We start from the raw sequence: 231 nt of genomic DNA on the forward strand, positions 1-231 counted from the left end.
AGAAAAATCTCATCCCGCCCCAGCATCCGCCCCCCCTACCCCACCTCCCCTCATCCCTCCCTCCCCCATACCCCCCACCCCCTTCAGCCCAGCCAGTGCGCCGTCGCAAACTCAATCGACGGCGGTAATGGAGAGTGTTTCGTCGACTTGCCGAGGGCTAGTTCACGGAGGCTCCGGTTTATTAACACTCACGTAACTTTAGCGATAGTTTAAGTGGTTGGCTTCGGGCTG

Source organism: Penaeus monodon, chromosome 19 (genome assembly GCF_015228065.2).
Source record: "Penaeus monodon isolate SGIC_2016 chromosome 19, NSTDA_Pmon_1, whole genome shotgun sequence".
NCBI classification, from domain to species: domain Eukaryota; kingdom Metazoa; phylum Arthropoda; class Malacostraca; order Decapoda; family Penaeidae; genus Penaeus; species Penaeus monodon.